The following is a 21,008-nucleotide window of genomic DNA, read 5'->3' as shown; positions in this document are numbered from 1 at the left end:
ATTAAAAGCAAGTTAATTATAAATACAGATGCTCCTCAACTTGCAATGGGGTTATGTCCTGATAGTCATATTATAAATTGAAAATATCATTTAGTCAAAAATACGCTGGATACAACTAGCCTACCAATATCATAGTTCAGCCTAGTCTACCTCTATTATGCTCGGAATGCTTACATTAGCTTAAATCATCAAACACAATGCCTATTTTACAATATCATATTGAATATCTCTTATAATTTATCATACTGAAAGTGAAAACCAGAACAGCTATATGGGTACTCAAGTACTTTTTCTACCGAATGCGTGTTACTTTACCACCATCACAAAATTGAAATAAGTCAAATCATCTTAAGTCAGGGACTATCTGCGTACTAAAGAACTTACTCATGTAACCAAATGCCACCTGTTCACCCAAAACCTATGGAAATAAAAAAATTTTTAAAAATAAATGAAATGGCAAGGTGTTGTAGGAAATGCTTCAGCTCCCAGCCCCAAGCAACAGTTTTGACCTTTTGATTAAAGAATGTGTGTCAGCTGTAAATATTTGGATTATTAATGGGCAGGTTATTAACCCTTTAAGAAAATATTTTCATTCCTTTTGGAAAATAAACCCACCACCTATTCTTTGGAAGAGTCAGCAATATTTCCAATGGAATATCTCCAATAACATAAAGCAGAGCTATGCTGTAATTCTTAGAATTCTGAACTCCAGAACTTCCTTCCCAATCACTTTAATCTATTTTAAGATAATATTATATCAAAACACCACTTACATTACAATATCAGATGTCTTTGAAGCACTTGTCTTTTGCTCTATAGATAATACTTAGGGAGGATCATGGACTTCATTTCTCCTCATTTTCTAAGATTTCTCTTTCCTATCAGTCTCCTTTGCATCCAGATGACATCTTATCAAAATGAATTTCCCCCAAACATGTTCATATCGTTACAATTTAGTAGAACTCAAGTCAGTCAATTCAACTAATATTCACTAAATGTTTATTTGTCTGGCTTCTTCCTGGGAATCCAGACCCAAGTAAGACATTATGCCTGCTCTTAAGGAAGTCTCCTGCTCCTATAAAAGGCTACTGTGACAAAAAGGAGACACTGCCAAACCTTAGGTGGAGGAATGTTCCATTTGGATATACTATCCACTTTCTGATGACTCTTTCTGAAACCATTATTAAGTTGACATACATATTATTGGATATTTATTCTTTTTTTTTTTCCTGGCTTAATAAGGACTTGTTTATTTTGAAGAAAAAGGGTCCCAAACATCAGGCTGTTCACAAAAATAACCCACAGTATCAACTTTAGAAAACAAATCTTAAGACTATAACACTATTTTTCTAGAGGATGCATTTGACATGCCAACTCTCATTCACAAAAAATACATCGTTACATTTGTGTTGAACTGCCCCACACAGCACACTAATGTTGGGGTGTAACACACATACTTCTAACTCAAAGCTGCTTTCAGGAGCTACTCAACTAAATGAGATTGCCTTTGCAGTTAGGGGAGCAACTACTGAACATATGTATGAATGAAAAGAACTGTACTCCCTTCATAACAAGAGATTATTTTGGAGACAGTTGATAAAAACCATACATCCTTTTTATTGTTAAGTCATAAAGAGGTATCAAAATTAAAAGCAAAAATTACAGGGTAAGACGTAACAAAAACTACTAGGAGCGTCAAAGGAAGTGAAAATGGGACTAGGCGCAGGGAAATATGAATTAATGAACATGGGAAGGACAAGGATGGGGAGAACAGTGAGCATGTGCTGAAGATCCTAGGGGAGAGGATCTGGTGAAAAATTTGATCTTAGACAAGCGCCTAGGTAAAGAAATAATGGGATAAGATTTCTAAACCCCACTATGTGCTTAAGAGTCATCCTCGCCATTGGCGCTGTCTCTGTCATCCTCTCCTTCCTCAGCCTCTTTTTCATCATCCTTGATCAACTCCAGCTGGTCATCCCCCCGATCTTCATTATCATCATCATCCAGTATGTCCCCCTCCTCAGCAGAGTCATCTGCACGCCCCTCAAACTCCATCTTCACATTAGTCTCATCTTTCTTCACGGAGCTGCTGCTCTGCTCCTCTTCTGACTTATCATTCTTCATCTCTACTGCTTGTTTCCTCTGTTCCTTTTCAATTTTTTCCAGGAGAGAATCCACTTTTTGTTTTATCTGGGTCAGTTCCTTCTTAATGTCCTGAAGGTCATCTCCTTTCAACTTTCCAGACTTGGAAGATCCCCGCTGTCCACTCTTAGAATTGAAGCCACTTTTGACCCTTGGTGAGGTGTTTCCTGATAACACGCTGACGTTTCGAGGGCACTACAGCCTGAGCAATAGGAGGAGGAGGAGGTACACGTGCTGGGTAACTGTACATCCTATCATAATAATCCCGTTGAAAGTCATAGTCCAAGTCAAAAGAGGAGCCGTACATCTCCGCTGCAGATCGTTTCACACCTGCTTTTCCTCGGTTCACTTTTGGCTCTGCAGCCAGGTTACTATCTAAAACCTGGCCAGCAATCATTCTGCCATCCTCTCCTGCTACAGCAGCCCGGGCATTTCTCTCATTAACATATTGAACGAAGGCAAAGCCCTTATGAACAGAGCAGCCCACAATTTTGCCATACTTCGAAAAGATTGCCTCCACATCAGATTTCTTGACCACGAGAGTGTTTAGATTCCCAATGAACACACAGGAGTTCATGGAGCAAGGATCTGTCTTGTTAGTAACGTTGCTGGCCATTATGTTTGATGATAAGGTTTCTCACTAAGCCGTAAACAGGAGAGAGGAGGGAGAAGAGATTCGATTCTGAGTCTCCTACTCCCGGGTTCTACGTGCAGAAGCCGACTGCTGCTTGAGGTCGGCAACGCAGACACAACCGCTCAGTCTTCGTCTCTTCACAACATGCTGGATATTTATTCTTAAGTAGCTGAGATAAAAATCATTCCTTCTGTTTTTTTTTTTTTTTTAAGAAAATAGAGTAGGGCTCAGCATGTGAATTTTGTTTTTAAATCGTTTTAATTTTATTTTTTATGGGTGGCAGCATAGTACAATGGAATGAGCAAAATGAGTTTGAAATCAAACAAATTCTGTCTTCTAATCTTATTAACTCAGTGATCTAGATCTTAGCTATTTATTTAAATCTCCCATGCCTCTCTTTTTTCAGCTATAAGGTATGGGTAATATAGCTGTATATGTGAGAATTAAAATTTTAATAGAATAATGAGTAAAAGTTTCAAGTCCATATGGTAGGAACCCACTAAGTAGTCAGTGCTGTTATTATTGTTGCCATGATGATAATGATGATGATCATGATGATGATTTCCATTTGGGTTGCTTGTGAATCAAACCTGGAGACAAAGATTTTCCTATAAGTAATTTATGTAAGAGGTAATCTCAAGGAACACTGATAGAGGAGTGAAAAAGTAGGGCAGAGAAGGAAAAAAGCCAATAAGGAGGGCAACTGGAGCTTAATGACCCTGAACATTCTGAGAGTCAAGTGTACAGAATTTCCCACTGAGAGATAAGGGAGCTGGAGTATTTATCCATCAACTCCTGCCAGTTATTAGTTGAGGGCTACTCTGTGAAAGTATTAATCTCTTGGCATTTATAGCCTGCCACTTGTATAGGCAGAGTGGTCTTTGGCAGGCAGAGAAGCTTTCGGGCAATGAAATACAAGTGCTAACAGTTGGAAGTCAGCTTGGCCTGCCTGAAATGGTGAGAGCTGAGGGCATATGGGTGGAGCACTGATAGTATCTGTCCATATGATCATGATGATGAAACCACTTGATGAAGATGGGAACACTATATTCTCTCTCTGAGAAATGAAGTATAAGTGTAGCTCATTAAATGTAGAGAGAAGCCTGTCTAGGAAAAACAAAACTGGTCCCTGCCTACCCATACACACAATTTACCCTACGGAATTGAGATTATTCTCACCCAGGCCAATGAATCATTTTTGGGCACAGAGTTCTATGCAGGTCTCCTGTCTGGTACCTGGGTGGGTTTTGGGAATCTGTGGCTGTTCCTTGGATCTGGGAGTCCAGATTTCATTCCTGTGAACTCACTTCCTAAAGCAGCATGCACTTAGCTAGCAGCCTTGATCTCAGGTGATCTAGTCATTACAGCCTACAGGATCCCTTAACAGATACGATTCAGCTGTAACCCAAAGGTAATGAGCAGAAGAAACAGCTCCACCGGTCCCTTACTTTGTGTGAGGAGATTTTTTTTACCATCTTAGAATTTAATTACGGGATGTGGCTTCTGGGCAAGAAAGCAAGTGAGTTCTACTTTCTGCATTTTGTTTTGTTCGTAATTGAATCACAGTAATTAAGTAATCATGCAGGGTGTAAGCAATAACTTTTATGAACATTAAGATAGTATATTTCATAACATCTAAATGCTTTGTTAAAGTTCACTTTTGAGAAATTTTGATTGATGTTAGGAAAACACTATTAATTTGAAGGTGTGGAAGAGAGAGATAAGGTACCTCATTTAGAATTGTATATGTCAGGTAACTATTATCTGTGGGAAGCAGTGAAGGCGTCTTATTTAATAAATCTCAGAAACTATTCAAGCCATAAACCATTATTTACGTATATGGGTGTAGAGATATTTGTATACTTGTGCACATATATTATTTTAGCCATGTTCTAGACACTTGACAAAGATGGGATTGCATTGACTGGCTGCGTTGTAGTGTAAAAGAGAACATGTAAACTCTAATCAGTGTTTTCATTTAAATTTATAAATGAACTCTATTTTTTATTTTGATGAATGGGAACAAATTAAGGTAATAAATATATTAGTTATAACTATGTTTAAATAAGTCCAGGGAAGCAGATCTCCCTATTAATTTTCAAAGCATAAGATGCTATCCTTCTACATTGTAGATAATAGGAACTGTTCAAACTCTCTGTAAATACACTAAAAATTTGTTGCAAATGGAAATATCAAGTAATTGCTAGAACTTTTATTTGTATTGATAGCATTAAGTATTAAGGCTAGCTGTTTCAGTAGATAAAACCTAGTTATAGCAATACACATGTGGTTGACTGGAATGTGCTTTGCCAAAAAAATCGAGGATAGGATCCTCCAGGAAAAAAGAGAAGCACACATTTTGCAAGTCTGCTTTTCAGCAGTGATTAGAAGATGGGTGATATTTTGCTACTGTTCATAAGTGATTCTCTTAATATTTCGAGTGCTTCAAAGGAAACAAGGGTCAATATCCATCATCTATTTTTAGGGAACATGTTTTAGGATTGTGGAGTAAGAAAATAGAGGCTACCTCTTGCTATCTATATTTTCCACTTCTATGTCAGACAGATCCTGATCATTATCCCTGTTTACCTCCTGCCTTTTTAGTCAACTCTTCCCCCTTCCTGGATGGCTTTTCTTTCTTTTGATCCCAACTTTTCCTTCCTTTGATCTCAGCTAAAGTCCTTCAGCTAGTCTACACTTATATCTTTTATTCTCTTAACTCTTATTGTCCATAGGGTCATAATTATACTTCTCAGAACTTGGGTACCCTCTAATCATTACAATTAATGGCCATCATTCCTAGCAAAAATGTGTGTTTATGGCAGCAATTACATTTTATGTATCTTTGGTTAGTCCTTGCACAGTGCTATCTTATTGTAGGTGTTCACCCAATATCTGTCTTTTCTCTTTTTTTTTTTTTCCAACAGCTAAATACAATTATATTTTTAAATGTTGAGTCCAGGCTATACATAAAAATATCATCCTAATTTTCCCCCTAAGCTTCTAAAATGTCACGTAATTTTCTCCCAACATCTGCAGCCATCCAGAAATTTTTAGGAAACTTTTGTGCATGATTTTTATTCTGAATTCCTGGCTCTTTGGGCTCAGTGACAATCAAAACCACCAAAAATGATAGTTCACTTGAAGTCAGATGAGAGAGCCTGGCTTAATTAATCTCATACGATGTAAGCTATGCTGGATCGACTGGCTCCATGCAGGAAGGGCACATGAAAGATCTCATCAAACAGTTATCTATATAGTCGTGGTGATAAATGTGCATGCATGGCAGAAACTGAATTGGGTTCCCATAAACAAAGTCCATCATACAGATCACATACTCCCAGGTCTTTTTTTTCTGATCTGATCTATCTCCTTGGGGGCCATAAATTCCTTTAGGCAGATGCTATACAAAGCTTATTCTTTGAGCTGTCCTATTTTGCTCTTCTTCAGTCAACTGAGCTGCAAGCTGAGTCTGGCTAGGTGTTGGATGGTAGAGTGAAACTGAAACTTGTTCCTGAAGTGGCAGCGGTGGCTCCTGATCTGGCTCTCTCCTTGCCAAAGCTAGCCTGGTGGGACTGAGACATGTGAAAAAGAGAGACGTCATCCGAGGTGTAGAATTATCAGACTGCGCTGTCATTGCTTCTTGAATCAGTTATCTGTTATTGCTCAAACCACTCCAAAACTTGGTGGCTTAAAACAACTTATTATTCCCTATGGTCCTGTAGTTTTGTTGGGCTCAGCTGGGAGATTCTCCTCCTTGAGTGTGTACCTGAGGTCACTCATACAGCTGCATTCAGCTGAGAACTTAAAATGGGCTGGAAGGCCCAAATGGCTGCTCTTCTTCCAGAGTCTCCTCTGTGTGGCTCTAATCATCCTGTAGTCTAGTGTGGACTTACAGCATGGTGGCTGGGCTCCAAGAAGGGGAAGTGAAACTGCCAGTCCTCTTTAGGGATAGAGTAGTAGTCCCAGATATTACTTCCAGGGCATTTGGTTGCCCAAAGCAAATCAAAAAACCAACTCAGAATTAAAGTGATGGTAAATAGACCACACCTCTTGATTAGAGGAGAAGCAAAGCCACAATGCAAAGGGGCTTGCCTAAAAAATTAGAGGAATTATTGGGGCCATATTTGGAGACTTGGCTTCTTCATACTTTGTGTCTGTCTTTCTCATAAAACTTTTATTTCTTCAGAGCAAGGGCTGTACCTTCTTTACATTTTTAGATTCAGAGTATGAAAAATATTTGCTGTTTCTTGAGTAAATGATTACTCCATGATAGTTTTCCCTCTACCCCAACTGCCATTGATAAACTCAGATTTACTTTCAGAATACCGGTGTGAAACATTTCTACTATAGCTTATTTTTTTTCAATCATTTTAACCTTTTAGGTTTATCTTATAAATCTAAAGCTATAAAATATATTTAGTTTGGGTTTTTTTAGATTAGAATACTAGCAATTCACTGGGAAGTGATCCCTGGAAATAGTATACAAACAGAGGAGTGGGGGAAGTAAGAAAGGGAATGGATGAAGCTGAAAAAACGATGACAAACAAGTTAACCTGGAGCAACTAGGGGCTGTTTCTACTGCGGAACACTGCACGTGCCCCGGAGCTATCTCACCTGAAGGATTAGAGCACTGGAGGACATACATTTCCCGGCAGTTATGGCGCTCTATGCCTACAGACAAAGCCCACTCTAGTGGCCAGAGAGAGCCCTCAGGCAAAGAGACACATGTTCTGGAAGTCAGACCAACAGCACTGAAATGGTCCAAGTCATGGGGATCTGGGCAGTGCACCAGCAGCGATTGCCATGCACACCATTCTTGTGTGAGACAGTGTCAGAGAACAAATTACATTTGATTTCTTGGTGGGATCAAGTATCCAATGAATTTATAGGAGGCTGAGCTAGAATCTGTATTTGGGGAGACAGGAAGAATTACTCAAGAAGGTAGTTCTCATGTTCTTTGACCCCTTCAAATGTTAATATCCTATTGTCAGAACAAAATAATGAAATAGAAAAAAATTGACCTCAGAATAAATACTCTATATGCCAGTTTTCTTAATTAAAATTATTAATGTGTTTTGTAAACTGTTATCACCTGTCTTAAATGTAAATAAGTCATATTTTTACATCAGGCATTTTCAGTTGTTTATTGCCTTGCTATAAAATTGATTGTCATGATTATTTTAATAATTTTTATGTGATTTCTTTTAATTGCACAGGGGTAATTATGCATGGAAGATTATTTCTACTTATTTTTTTCAGATGTTTTCAAAGCAGAGTCAGAATTAATAAATGTTAGCCCCCTGCCCAATCCATGATAATGAGGTAGGATTTAGTTGTTGATTTACTCAACATTTACCAAGTATTTATCCTATGTCAGTCATTGTGCTAGGTGCTAGAGATGCAAAAAGGAATACAATGTGATCTTTGCCCTTGAAAAACTCAAATCTCACAGTCATTCAAATACAATTGTGGTGAAATCTCTTAATAGATAACCATTGTTAGTAATGCATAGTGCTACTGACACACTGATAACCGTTTTCATATCAATTACACCTATTTTTTTTTTTTTTAAAGAGTCTTGACCTTTCACCCAGGCTGGAGTGCAGTGGCATGATCTTGGCTCACTGTAACCTCTGCCTCCTGCTTTAGCCTCCTGAGTAGCTGAGATCACAGGTGCCTGCCACCATGCCCAGCTAATTTTTATATTTTTAGTACAGAAGGGGTTTCACCATGTTGGCCAGGCTATCTTGAACTCCTGACCTCAGGTGATCTGCCCGCCTCGGCCTCCCAAAGTGCTGGGATTACAGGTTTGAGCCACTGCACCTGGCCCCATTATACCTTTAAGCCCATGTAGTCAATTCATTCAGCTCCACCTCTAATTTAATGACCTTCCCATCCCGTCCCATCTTTTCCTTCCCTGTCCCTTCCTTCACTTTCCTTCCCTTCTCTTTCTGCTATAGATTGAATGTTTGTGTCCCTCTGAAAATTTTTATGTTGAAATCCTAATTCCCTATGTGATGGTATTAGGAGGTAGGGCCTTTGGAAGATAATTAGGTTATTTGGAGATCTCCATTCCTCTTTAGCCATATGAGCACACAGTGAGAAGACTATGTGTATGAACCAGAAAACAGGCTCTCATCAGACACCAAATTTACCACTAGCTTGATCATAGACTTTCCTGCCACCAGAACTGTGAGAAATACATTTCCCTCTCCTACTAAATAGTTTTAGCTAAAAGGAGTACCGAGAAAAGCGAGAAAAGCCCTCTCTCACATTTAGAAAGAAACATAAAGGCTTTAGACTCTAAATTCACAAAAGCAGGGTTTATAGTTTACATCTATTGTTGCACATCAGTATAACCCCAGTGCCTGGAAAAGTATCTGATCATAGTCAGTATTCAATGGCTTTAGGTGGAAACCGAAAGGAAGGAGGCATGGTAGAATGAGATTACAGGTGTTAACTGGAGATTTTCATGATTATCAGCAGTAGTTTTGTTTTGAGGCATAATGATGCTCTACTTCCTCATAAATTTTGTTCCAAATGAAGACTAGCAACCAATTGCTTTATTTTTTGAACTACTCATATTTGCTGTTACCCTTTCTTTTTATGCAGAAGACATTCAAGTCAGAGAGGGAAATTATGATTTTTTTTCCCTTTTCAATGAATGTAACTGTTAACAGCTTTGGATGAGTAGCTTCTGTGATATAATATCTCCATATAAGCAGTTATCTTCCTCTGTCAGTCTTTCTCTCTGTGCAATTTTATCATGTAGATTATTTTGAGAAACGTGAAAATTAAGATTTAATTTGTCCTAGGAATTGGATCCAAAATGTAATGGAATTGGTTCCTTAATGCAGTTCGTAGTTATAGAGTATAGTGTAAATTAAATCAACTTGTGATTCAATAATCTCTTTATTAGTTTTCAAATATTGATTTAAATAATGATATTAAATTAGGTATAGTTGAAAACATAGTATTGCTTTCACTGCAACAGATGAATGTCATGAAAATGTTTTTCTTCTCTTGTAATGGAATCAGATGTAGAGCATAGTAAAGAACAGTTCTCTTCACACCTCATAATTTCTGACATAGTAAGTTATGTTGAAGAAATAGACACATTATGTTGACAATAAATTTTTGTTTACAAATATGCCAGGTAACCTGAGATACAGAATTGACTGAGGGTGATTACTATTGCCCATCTCACTATTACCTTTTGCAAAGATGGGCCGAGTGGAAGGGAAAACTTTCCTGTACAACTTTTGTAGTGGATTACCACTGAGATATGGCTATGCATTGGATATTTTGGAAATGGAATATATAAGAATAGACCTTTGTATTTATTGAGTAAAATTAAAATTATAAAAGATAAAAAGCCAACTTAATATTTTCTCATTTAAATTTTAATTAACTTTCAATTTTGAATGGTGTTTTCCTGAGCTTTTATCCAGTTTCTGCTCTAAAGTTGGCTGTAATTTTACAACATTCTTTTGATGACTGTAGATGCATGAATATGTCTGGAGTTATTTTAAAGGTAAAACTCTACTTTTTTCAGTTTTTTGAGTGAAGTATTAAATTGTTTTCAAGATAGCACTGACTGAATATTGCACTTAATAAAAATGTTTAATTTCTGTAATCCTTTTTACAGATAAAAGTATGTGCTTTTTATCCTTTTCCTTAAAATGACAAAGGCTTCTCCTCAGGGAGATCACAAAGCATAATGACTGGCTTGCTGAACCTGGTATCAGAACATTTGTTTTTATTCTTTATCTCATGTGACCTTGGAATAATTCAGTGGCCCTAGATTTTTTCAAAACTGACTCAATTTTTCATTCATTTCATTTCAGTGACCCTTTGAGTTCTCTCTTATGCTACCTAACTTTTTTTTTTAATCTTCATAATATGTAAGATTTAAACTATTCATAACTCTAGGTGGGGGTGGGGGTGCATAAGGGTAATAGGGAAGGCACCTCTTTCTCAGAAAAGTAGCAAATGACCACCTTCTATCTCAAAGTAGATTTAGCTACAAGAAAAGTAAAGTGCGTATAGAAGAACAAAAGCATCTTTTGGCGTATGAAGATTTCAGACTTTGTTGGACTTCAGCATCAGTAGTCTTATTAAAAATGCAGTCATGCATCACTTACAGACAAAGATATGTTCTGAAAAAATAGGTCATTAGGTAATTATGTTGTTGTGTGAACATCATAGAGTGTACTGACAAAAGCCTGGATGGGATAGCCTACTACGTACGTAGGCTATGTGGCACAGCCTATTGCTCCTGGGTGACAAACTTGTACAGCATGTTACTGCAGTGAAAACTGTAGGCAGTTGTAACAAAATGATAAGTATTGTGTGTCTAAACATATTTAAACACAGAAAAGGTACAGTAAAAATATGGCACAAAAGATTAAGGAATGATAATTAGGTATAGGGCCCTTACCATGAATGGAGCTTGCAGGACTGGAAGTTGCTTTGGATGAGTCAGTAAGTGAGTGGTGAGTGAATGTGAAGGACTAGGACATGGCTGTGTACTACTGTAACACGGTGAACTTAGGCTATGTTAAATTTATTAAAAATATGTTTTCTTTCTCAAGTAATAAATTAACCTTAGCTTACCATAACTTTAAAAATTATTTTTAACTCTTTTGTAATAATACTTAGGTTAAAGCACAAACACATTGTACAGTTGTACAAAATTTTTTCTTTATATCCTTATTCTATAAGCTTTCTTATATTTTAAATTTTCATATTTTTTAACTTAGTTTTTTTGTTGTTGTTGTTTAAAACTAATTCAGAAACACTCACACTAGTCCCGGCATACACAGGGCCAAGATCATCAATATCGCTGTCTTCCACCTCCACCTCTTTTCCCACTGGAATGTCTTCAGGGGCAATACGTGCATGGAGCTGTCATCTCCTATGATAGTAGTGCCTTCTGGAATACCACCTGAGGCTGTTTTACAGTTAAATTGTTTTTTGTTTGTTTCTTTAGTAAGCAGAAGAAGTATACGCTGAACCAGCAATCAACAGTATAGTAGATACATAAAGCAGTACAGCCGTTCATTATCAGTTGTTATGTACTATATATAATTGTATGTACTATCCTTTTGTATGACTGGCAGCACAGATTTGTTTACATCAGCACCATTCATGGTGCTATGACGTTCTTATGGTTATGGCATCACTATGCAATAGGAGGTTTTCAGCTCCACTATAATTTTATGAGACCACCTTGTATATGGAGTCCATCAATGATTAAAAACATTGTTATGCAGTGCATTGACTGCACCTACTCCAAACCTACAGAGGTGGAATTTAGAGTCCTAGGTCATGGGAAGCTGGATAATGACCATCAAAGTTGGCCTTATATGAGATGGGACCTGGTCTGATTTGAAGTAAGAAATAGGGAACTTTCCTTCTTAGTTTCTTCTATGGTCTAAGAATTTCAAAATTCTGAAGCATAGATTTTCATTTATCACAGAATTTAAGTTACTATTCAATGTTGAAATTCCTGGCTCTCAATGGCATTATGAATCAGCTGTTCATGGAATTCACCTTTCTTGAATGGGTCATTTCCCAGGTCTTCTACAGCTATTTTGCTCATTTTTAATCCCTTCATTTGCCAGCTTAACATTTGCTAGCTGCTATCATTTGGGGATACAGTTTTTCCCTCATGTCCCTATGTTTTGCTAGTTTTTATCTTCATTCCTCAAAGTCAGTAGGTTGTTCTGTCTCAAAGGTTGCCTATGAATCATCTATTACTTGTATATCACCCTTTGGGAAACACCAATATTTTCAGAACCCTCATTTCTCTGTCCTTAAATGAGATCAGTAATGGCTGCTGACATTTCCCTTGACTCTGAAGGGTGTGGTCGTGCTAGATGAAAAAATCCTGCTTAATGTGGTGTGCTGTGCTGCTGTCACCACTTAGCTGGGAGACTGAAGCTCAGACAGCTTCGTGATTTGCCAGGGCTTTGCAATCCATCTGTGGTGAGAATTCCAGAATTCCAGCCAGGAGAATCTGACTTTTGGAGAACATTGTATTTGATAAACTGGAATCATTGTTTAGAGTGCTCCCATGACCCTAAAGGCCAAAATAGTAGAACTTATGCCAGTAGTTTGATCTTCAGAAACTCCACTTAACCCCAAACTACCCTTCAGTTTTCAAAGAGCACTGGGGAAAAGGGAGGGATGTGTATTGAATTATCCGAATTCTGCCACTTATGCCTAAGAGATATGTATGAAAGAATCTTTACGTTTTCTATACATTATTTAAAAAATTCCTTTTAGTCCTCCGATAACTCTCAGGGGGAAAATAGTACAGAATTGAAATAAAAGTTCTTAAGATCTGTTGCCGAATATATTGTTAGAAACTGTTTTCTTGAAATTTGACCACCTATCAGGAAAGATTTATCAGGAGAGTTTAAATTTTTATATTTACATATATTAAATGCATGTGTGTTTTGAGACCAAGGTTTTTTGTTTGTTTTAATATTTTCGGGAGACATAATTCCTTCGAATATGTAGGTTAGAGACAGGAGGTGGGGATGGTTAATGAGTATAAAAATAATAGAAAGAATGAATAAGAAATAGTATTTGATAACAAAACAGGGTAATTATAGTAAATAATAACTTAATTGTACATTTAAAAAAACTACAAGAGTGTTATTGTGTTGTTTGTAACACAAAGAATAAATGCTTGAGGGGAGGGATACCCCATTCTCCTTGATGTGATTATTTTACATTGCATGCCTGTGTCAAAATATCTCATGTACTCCACAAACATATGCACTTACTATGTACTCACAAAAATTAAAAGAATATATAGGTTTAAATTAGAATTCCCCCAAATTCTAGTAGAATATATTCTTTTTAAATTCTAGTAGAATTTGAAATAATTCTAATTTTAATCAATTCTAGCATTCCTGAGTTATGTGAGCTCTTTCAGCTCCACTGTTTTGTCAGTGCCAAATCAGAGGGTCAAATATATACTTATTTTGCATTTTCTGAGCTGAGTACTGGCTCTGAGAGGTACTTTACATACTTTAATTCTTCAGGAGAATTAAAAGCTCCAGGAGCCCATATGTTATAGACAAGGAAACTGAGATTCTGTGATATTAAGTAGCCTACTCAAGGTGGACCTGAGACTCTTAATTAGGTTCATCCTCCTTGAAGAAACCTATATTCCTTTTGTTCACATAAAGCAGCACATCCAGCCAGCATTCCATCCCAGATGTTGACACCAAGGAGATACCTGGGAAAGGGCATGGATACTTTCTGTTAGGTAAATGGGGGCATTGTACTCCAGCTTATACATGACTACAAAGGAACAAATAAAAACTCCCTCTTTATCTTTTGCATGGTTATCTGGTGTGAGTATGTGGTGAGGCAATTAGTTTTGCCTCAGGTAGAATGCTGACATCAGTTGTAATGAGATTAAAATCTTCTACTCAGCTGTTGCTTGAAATATCCTGTTGTGTTCTCATCCAACTATTTTAACTAATTGAAGTGACTTAACTATATAATTATTTTCAAATGTTTACAATTACTTTTAGATAAATATAAATGAACGTTTGCCTGCATATGAACAACAAAAGGAATAATTTGGTACCTTCACCCAAACAGTCAAACCCTCCTAAGATATTATTGGTAGAAACATCAGAATGTATCGGTGAAGTTCAAATGACACAAAGAGGCATGTTTTTAATACTAAAATGAAATATTACTTTCAGTTCCACCAAAATGGTGTAGGCTCATTCATTCTGAGTTCTCTCCCTTATAACTAAAAAGTTCTAGACATAACACTACAAAGATGGTAAGGAAATCTCTCAAAGATTAAAAGAAGAGGGTGAACTGCTAGGAGTTTTTGGAACTTGAAGAACTACACAACAGTGAGTTACTTGAATTTTGTGTTATCTGTCATATATCCTGAGTTAGGTGCTACAGAAGCCTCCAACCCAGAGCTGCCAAAAAGAACAGATAAGAAGCTTCAAGAAAATCTTGTTTTCTTTAGTCAAAGGACCAGGAGAAGAGTGGCTTTACCCCAGAAAATTTTGGGCAGCATCTGCCAAGCACCACTGGAAAACCCACATCTTACCCCCTCCATTATTTCAGTGGTTCTGAACAGAAATCAATCTCACCGTTTCCATATGTTGATACTCTTAGGCTTGATGAGTTACATGGGTATATTGTTATTTTCTAGAGCAGCTGCTAAGAAAACTATACAAAACAATATACTTCTAAAAAGATAAAGAAATCAAGATAGAAATTTTTAGTATGATCAAATCACCCAAAGGAAAGTAAGAAAAGAGAAATAGAGGAAACAAAGAGAAAACAAGTAATAAAATGACAGACTTAAGCCCTAATGCCTTAATAAACTAAATTTTATTACTTAAAATTTAAATGGTCTATGGAAATCTGAAGAACCCAGGATAGTTTGACTAGTTTTGAAATGTAAGAATAAAGTTTGAATACTTAGACTCTTTGATTAAAAAAAAAAAAAAACTACAAAGCTATGGTAATGAAGAAAACATGGGGCTGGCCTAAGGATAAACACATAGATTGATGGAATAGAATTAAAAGTCCAGAAATAAAGCCTTCCATTGATGGCCAGTTGATTTGCAACAAGAGTGCCAAGACAATTCAATGGGGGAAAAATCATGTTTTTGACAAATGGTACTGGGCCAACTTAATATCCACATGCAAAAGAATGAAGTTTGATCCCTTCCTTACATCATATACAAAAATTAACTCCAAATGGATCATAGATCTGAGTGGAAGAACTAAAGCTCTAAAACATTCAGAAGAAATCATAGGTGTAAAATTCATGACCTTGTGCAATGAATTCTTAGATATGATACCAAAAGCACGAGCACTGACAGCAAAAAGAAAGATATATACACTGGACTTTATCAAAATTAAAACTTTTGTGCTCAAATCACATCATAAAGAAAGTAAAATATAGCTTACAAAGTGAAAGAAGATATTTGTAAGTTATACATCTGATAAGAAGCTTGTATCCAAAATATATAACATACTCTTATAACTCATTAATTAAAAGACAGATAAAACAATTTTGGATTAGGCAAGGGTTCTGAATAGATATTTCTCCATATAAGTTATTCACATTGCTAATAAGCATGTGAAAAGATGCTGAACATCATTAGATATCAGGGAAATGTAAATCAAAACCACAATGAGAAACCATTTTTACCCACTAGGATAGCTATTACTAAAAAAAAGACAGATAATCAGAATTATTGACTAGGATAAGGAGAAACTAGAATACTTATCCATTGCTGGTAGGATTGTAAGATGGTGCAGCCACTGTGAAAAATGCTATCACAGTTCATCAAATTGTCAAACATAGAATTACTATATTAGGTGGCAATTTTACTTATAGGTATATACCCAGGAGCTTTTTAAAATGTTTACATAAAAACTTGCACATTAATTTTCATAGCAGTGTTATTCATAATAGCCCTAAAATGGAGCAACTTAAATGTCCTTTATCTCATGAATGGGTAAATAAAATATATGCGTAAAATGGAAAATTGTTCATACTTAAAAAGGAATGAAGTATTGATACATGGTACAAGATAAATGAACTTTGGAAAACTTATGCTGAATGTAAAAAAAAGCTAGTCATAAAAGACTACATATTGTATGATTCCATTTATGTGAAATGTCTAGAATAGGCAAATCAGTAGAGGCTGTAAGCAGATTACTGATGGTTGGGGATATAGGGAGTGAATACAAACGGTATGAGTTTCTTTGGGGGATGAAGAAAATATTTAGAAATCGTGGTGATGGTTGAATGAGTCTGTGAACATACAAAAACCATTGAGTAGTGTATTTTTAAAGGGCCTGGTATGTGAATCAATAAAGCTAAAAATGTAAATGATCTAAATACATGAATTAAAAGACAGATATTTGCATAATAGATAAAATCATGACCCAACAATATGCTGTCTATGAGAAATTCACTTCAAATCCAATACAGGTAGACTGAAAGTAAAAGGAGAGAAAAATATGTGCCATATAAACATTAATTTAAGAAAAAAATTTATTATATTCATACCAGATAAAGTAAACTTTAGAGCAAAGAAACAGTATTAGAGGTAAAGAGAGACATTGTATATTTATATTAAAAAAACAATTAATCAGGAAAATATATTGTAAATGCGTGCACATCAATAATATGTGTGCTTTGAAATATGTGAAGCAAAATGAAACATTACATCTCAATTTTCTTAAATTCTTTAAATCTTACTGCATGTGTAATAGTCTTTAATTATGGCATAAATTAAAATATTTATGTCTATACTAAGTTCCATTCCTGAAAGATCTGCTTCTGTCTTTTTATCCTCATTATACAATATTGTATTAGGTACTGAAGTGTGTGTGTGTGTGTGTGTGTGTGTGTGTGTGTGCATATTTATACCATATTGACAATGTCTATGATTCTATAATCATGGAACTTAGAATGATGTGATCCTTTTCCAGCCTCATATTATAACATACACAGAGATGCACAGATTAACAAATGTACAGAATCAATTTAATTCCATGAGTATATAGCTGTAACATTCTTGATACCATATATATGTTCTAAAGCAGGATTTCTTAGTAATTAATACGAATGAGAAGATCTCTACCTAAAAAGGTACTATGAACTTTAAAACCAGAAGCAAAGTTCAGTATTTATATTTGGGAGCACTAAACTGTCTGTTAGAAATATTTATCAAATGAACATATAATTGCCTGCTCTGTCCCTGAACCTTGTAAGTATAAAAATTGTGTTCTTTGAATTTACACTTTTTAAGAGATATATGTTAAACATTTTGTTTAACACTGTATTTTTTTCTAAATGAATAAAATATATGACTTTAACTTGCACAGATAATTTATTTTATGTAAATAAATCTAGCTAGCATTGTAACTGGGGCAGGGCACCGGGCTCAGCTCTAACTCGTGCTTGCCAAAGATGTAACGGGGACGGGAGCAGTGCTGCGAGGTGTCCCAAACACACTTCCAGTTCTCCCATCCGATGTTTTCCCTGATGTGCCCAGGTCCTTGACCTCTTTTGCCCCAAGAATGGGGGAAGGGGCCCTGGAGACTCGGTAAGCTTACCATTCCCCCACCCAAAGAGTTTAGCAGAGAGCGATTTTATTAGGGGGAGAGACAGAGAAAGAGAGAAGGAGAGAGAGCTCCCACTCTGTCCTGTGAGGGGATCCAAGGTAGGAATCTGCACAGGTAAGGAGCAGTGGGGTTTTAACCCTGAAGTTTTTCCTGCCCCATTCATGTTCTTGTCAAATGAGAGAAGTTCTTTCAAACTTCCGCTGGAGTGATTGATCTTTGACTCTGATACCGAATTGGCTATTTGGCCCGCAACAGAGCCCCCTCCTCCCAGAGCTTTTCTGGGCTCTTTCAACAAAGAAACACACCTGGATTTTCCACCGAGACGGCCGGCCGGCAGAAAGTCAAGGAACTTTAGGTTCCCGGATGGGTGTGTGGATGGAGGTGTGGCACTGGGAAGCCCCTGCCTTTGAAACCACACCCCTCATGGACCCACACAGTCACTCAGCATCTAATGGTTTTAATACGTTTTACATTTTAATCATATCTGTTACAACAAATAATCTCTAGGGCGGTCAGCTACAGAAGAGTATAAAGTTAGTAGACCTACATAGCTTGGTTATGTACTCAAATTCTTATTACCCCATGCTTCAAGCCTTACCTCAACCTGTGTATACAAAATTAGAATATCAGCACATTTATATTTTTCTGCTTGTTCTCTTCTACCTTCTCTCTTTATAACTTATTGATACTAAAATATTCAAGGCTTATAATGTTTTTATGTTTTGTAACTATAATTCTCACACTGTTTTCTTTAGTTATATACATACATCATTTTAGGGCTGTTCTCCAAATTTTTACAATAGAGTCTCCATTCTATAAGCTGACTGGAATAATTTCTAATGACACGAATCATGCATGACTGGTACATACTCTTTGGGAAATATCAGGATTCTCAGAGGTTTTACTTGTGCCATTAAATGGAGACAGTAATGGCTGCTACTATTTCTCTTTGTCTCTCTGGTGTAAAACAGGGCCCAGGGGTCCACATAAAGCTGCAATTTGGGCCTTTTTCTTTTCTCTATCTATGCACATTTCTCTTTGTTTTGACCTCCTGAATGTGAAAATGTTTTAATAGCATGTATATTTACATATCTAAGTATTCAAGCTCTACTGTTTAGTTCTTAATAGTAACGTACCTGTGCTTTTTCACCAGCCAAAGATTTTGAGAGGATAAAAGAGGGGACAAGACCTTGCTATCCATTTTAAAGAGCTTTCTATGGAGACCTTTTAAAAGGAGGATGATTAGGATTTTGTTAAAAGAATTTTAAATATGTTAAAAACATGATGAGTTTTTGCAGCTGCTAGGCAGAAAAACTTGCTTGCTAAACATGCTTTGTTTTTTGGAAATGAATGACTAATGTATACACACACACACACACAGACACACACACACACACACACATATATGCCTCTATATACAGGCACTAAAGATAGGATAAAAAACTGACCTCTAGAATATTCACATAGAGACATCATTCTGTGGCTGCCTCTCCAAATCATATGCGGTTGCATATAAGAAAGTACAGACTATTTCTGGGATTCAAAGAGAGAAGAAAAGGGAAACAGGAAATTTTAAAATGTCACAACTCATTTTATTAATGATTATTACTGAGCTTTATTATTTTTGATAGTAATTCATTCCATGTTTGAACATCACAAAAAAACCTTTTCTGAAGTGATTTTCTTGAGAATGTTGTTGTACAATGTTTTTTGCATCCTCCAATAGACCTATGAACAAAAGAGTTTGTCATATTTTACCTATCCTGTTACCACTACCTGTGGACTTTAATTAATTTCTAGGAAATGCCAACACTTATTTTAGCACTAATTTCACAGAGCCATTTATTTCCAAGGTTTATATTACAGTAAATAAAATAATAAAATATATGGAATTTTAATTTGCCTTTTTACCTCTTAATTTCTCTCTTATTAGTAGCCTTTAGATTTGACCTTATTAATATACTAGGAAACTCAGAAACATTCCATGAAAACATGGAATGATGTTTGATTTATTTTCATTCATTTGATATGACAGAAGCTTTAACAGATGGACTGTCAGATTCAAATAAAGTTTCATTGCTTTATTGTAATGTGCAATAATTAGGAGATTGTTCAGATAGATTAACAGCTGGACTCTAGGAGTCTTACAGTGTGGTGGTGTCTAGGTAGAGGTATATAAAGAATTTATGATACTGCATGCATACCAAAGAACATCTGTATTGTTATAATTTGTATATAAATTATTTATGAGCAATTATTTATAATGTGAAGTAATATTATTTAGAATCATTTTATTACATTTATTTGTAGATTTGTAACCTGATTAGAAGACTGCCATCTACAAATTTTTCTTCTTAAATGTCTTAAAAATTTTTATTTTATTTTATTGTACTTTAGGTTCTGGGGTACATGTGCAGATCATGTAGGATTGTTGTATAGGTACATAGATGGCAAGGTGGTTTCCTGCCTTCATCCCCCCATCACCTATATCTGGTATTTCTTCCCTTATTATCCCTCCCCACCCTCCCCACCCCCTGCTGTCCCTCCCCTACCCCTCCGAAACTGACCGCAGTATGTGATGCTTCCCTCTCTGTGTCCATGTGTTCTAATTGTTCAACATCTGCCTATGAGTTGTAACATGTGGTGTGTGGTTTACATGTGCATGTGGCTTTATAATAAAACAATTTATAATTCTTTGGATATATACCCAGTAATGGGATTGCTGGGTCAAATGGTATTTCTATTTCTAGGTCCTTGAAGAATCGTACACTGTCTCCCACAATGGTTGAACTAATTTGCACTCCCACCAACAGTGTAAAAGCGTTCTTATTTCTCCACATCCTCTCCAGCATCTGTTGCCTCCAGATTTTTTGATGATCACCATTTTAACTAGTGTGAGATGGTTTCTCAATGTGGTTTTGATTTGCATTTCTTTAATGACAAGTGGTGAAGAGAATTTTTTCATATGTTTCTTAGCCTCTTAGATGTCTTCTTTTGTAAAGTGTCTATTCATATCCTTTTTAGTTCTTTGTAGATTCTAGATATTAGCCCTTTGTCAGATGGCTAGATTGCAAAAATTTTTTCCCAT

The 21,008-nt window shown here is 36.2% G+C and overlaps 1 protein-coding gene and 2 pseudogenes across 2 annotated transcripts in view; 1 reads left to right on the top strand and 2 right to left on the bottom strand.

Annotated features, from left to right (window-relative positions):
• Positions 1–21,008, top strand: part of MACROD2 (mono-ADP ribosylhydrolase 2) — a 1,539,224-nt gene that overhangs the window by 49,749 nt on the left and 1,468,467 nt on the right. The gene's annotated exons all lie outside the window — the stretch shown is intronic.
• Positions 1,231–2,921, bottom strand: LOC108282621 (annotated as a pseudogene). The gene has a single exon (XR_001816501.2). The product of XR_001816501.2 is annotated as a heterogeneous nuclear ribonucleoproteins C1/C2-like (transcript).
• LOC108282614 lies at positions 5,943–6,393 on the bottom strand (annotated as a pseudogene).

Source organism: Cebus imitator, unplaced genomic scaffold, assembly GCF_001604975.1.
Source record: "Cebus imitator isolate Cc_AM_T3 unplaced genomic scaffold, Cebus_imitator-1.0 Scaffold246, whole genome shotgun sequence".
Lineage (NCBI taxonomy): Eukaryota > Metazoa > Chordata > Mammalia > Primates > Cebidae > Cebus > Cebus imitator.
This window is presented reverse-complemented; position numbering and strand designations above follow the sequence as displayed.